We start from the raw sequence: 2,577 nt of genomic DNA, 5'->3' as shown, positions 1-2,577 counted from the left end.
GGGTTCATCCTCCCAAGTCTCATTTCCAAATAACTTGTCATTTAGCTTCATGATTGCTCCAAGGTATTTAGCAACTTGCTCTTCAGTGACATACCCATCCTCTTCAGAGGAAGAATACTCATCAGAGCTCATGAATGGCAGAAGTAAGTCCAATGGAATCTCTATGGTCTCAGTTTGAGCCTCAGATTCCCATGGTTCCTCATTGGGGAACTCATTGGAGGCCAGTGGACGCCCAGTGAGGCCTTCCTCAGTGGCGTTCACTGCCTCTTCTTCCTCCCAAAATTCGGCCATGTTGATGGCCTTGCACTCTCCTTTTGGATTTTCTTCTGTATTCTTTGAAGAGTACTAGGAGGGAGCTCAGTAATTTTCTTGCTCAGCTGACCCACTTGTCCTTCCAAATTTCTAATGGAGGACCTTGTTTCAGTCATGAAACTTTGAGTGGTTTTGATTAGATCAGAGACCATGGTTGCTAAGTCAGAGGTATTCTGCTTAGAACTCTCTGTCTGTTTCTGAGAAGATGATGGAAAAGGCTTGCTATTGCTAAACCTGTTTCTTCCACCATTGTTGTTATTGAAACCTTGTTGAGGTCTCTGTTGATCCTTCCATGAAAGATTGGGATGATTCCTCCATGAAGGATTATAGGTGTTTCCATAGGGTTCTCCCATGTAATTCACCTCTTCCATTGAAGGGTTCTCAGGATCATAGGCTTCTTCCTCAGATGAAGCTTCCTTAGTACTGCTTGGTGCATTTTGCATTCCAGACAGACTTTGAGAAATCATATTGACTTGTTGGGTCAATATTTTGTTCTGTGCCAATATGGCATTCAGAGTGTCAATCTCAAGAACTCCTTTCTTCTGACTAGTCCCATTGTTCACAGGATTTCTCTCAGAAGTGTACATGAATTGGTTATTTGCAACCATTTCAATCAGTTCTTGAGCTTCAGTAGGCGTCTTCTTCAGATGAAGAGATCCTCCTGCTGAGCTATCCAAAGACATCTTGGATAGTTCAGAGAGACCATCATAGAAAATACCTATGATGCTCCATTCAGAAAGCATATCAGAAGGACACTTTCTGATTAGTTGTTTGTATCTTTCCCAAGCTTCATAGAGGGATTCTCCTTCCTTCTGTCTGAAGGTTTGGACTTCCACTCTAAGCTTACTCAATTTTTGAGGTGGAAAGAACTTTGCCAAGAAGGCATTAATTAGCTTTTCCCAAGAGTCCAGGCTTTCTTTAGGTTGAGAGTCCAACCATGTCCTAGCTCTGTCTCTTACAGCAAAAGGGAATAGCATAAGTCTGTAGACCTCAGGGTCAACCCCATTAGTCTTGACAGTGTCACAGATTTGCAAGAATTCAGCTAAAAACTGATGAGGATCTTCCAATGGAAGTCCATGGAACTTGCAATTCTGTTGCATTAGAGAAACTAATTGAGGCTTAAGCTCAAAGTTGTTTACTCCAATGGCAGGGATAGAGATGCTTCTCCCATAGAAATCGGGAGTAGGTGCAGTAAAGTCACCCAGCACCTTCCTTGCATTGTTGGCATTGTTGTTTTCGGCTGCCATGTGTTCTTCTTCTTTGAAGAATTCGGTCAGGTCCTCTAAAGAGAGTTGTGTTTTGGCTTCTCTTAGCTTTCTCTTCAAGGTCCTTTCAGGTTCAGGATCAGCCTCAACAAGAATGCCTTTGTCTTTGCTCCTGCTCATATGAGAGAGAAGAGAACAAGAAAATGTGGAATCCTCTATGTCACAGTATAGAGATTCCTTTAGGTGTCAGAGGAAAAGAAAGATAGAAGACAGAAGTAGAAAATTCGAACTTATCAAAGGAGATGGAGTTCGAATTTTGCATTAAAGAATAGTGTTAGTCCATAAATAGAAGGATGTGAGAAGAAGGGAAGTGATTTTCGAAAATTAAGTAAAAATTTTGAAAACATTTTTTTGAAAAACATTACTTAATTTTCGAAAATGAAAGTGGGAAAGAGATCAAGTGATTTTTGAAAAAGATTTTGAAATTAGAAATTAAAGAGATTTGATTGAAAATTATTTTGAAAAAGATGTGGTTAAGAAGATATGATTGGTTTAAAAAAATGTGATTGAGAAGATATGATTTGAAAAACATTTTAAAAAGATTTGATTTTGAAAAATTAAAAACTTGACTAACAAGAAAAGATATGATTCAAACATTAAACCTTTCTCAACAGAAAAGGCAACATACTTGAAATGTTGAATCAAATCATTAATTGATAGTAAGTATTTTTGAAAATAGAAAGAAATTGAATTTGAAAGAGATTTGATTGAAAAGATATGATTTGAAAAAGATTTGATTTTGAAAAACTTTGAAAACTGAAAAAAAATTGCATTGAAAAACAGAATCTTCCCCCTTGTGCCATCCTGGCGTTAAACGCACAGAATGGTGCACATTCTGGCGTTTAACGCCCAAAACTATACCTTTTTGGGCGTTAAACGCCCAACCAGGTACCCTGGCTGGCGTTTAAACGCCAGTCTATCCTTCTTCACTGGGCGTTTTGAACGCCCAGCTTTTTCTTGTATAATTCCTCTGCTGTATGTTCTGAATCTTCAATTCTCT

The 2,577-nt window shown here is 38.7% G+C and overlaps 1 non-coding gene across 1 annotated transcript; it reads left to right on the top strand.

Annotated features, from left to right (window-relative positions):
- Positions 1-1,049: 1,049 nt before the first annotated feature.
- Positions 1,050-1,157, top strand: LOC112764171 (small nucleolar RNA R71). Its single transcript, XR_003183038.1, has one exon. It is a non-coding gene; the product is annotated as a small nucleolar RNA R71 (small nucleolar RNA).
- Positions 1,158-2,577: the final 1,420 nt, after the last annotated feature.

Source organism: Arachis hypogaea, chromosome 2 (assembly GCF_003086295.3).
Source record: "Arachis hypogaea cultivar Tifrunner chromosome 2, arahy.Tifrunner.gnm2.J5K5, whole genome shotgun sequence".
NCBI classification, from domain to species: Eukaryota; Viridiplantae; Streptophyta; class Magnoliopsida; order Fabales; family Fabaceae; genus Arachis; species Arachis hypogaea.
Note: the sequence above shows the minus strand (reverse complement) of the source record. Positions and strands in the feature narration are given on the sequence as shown.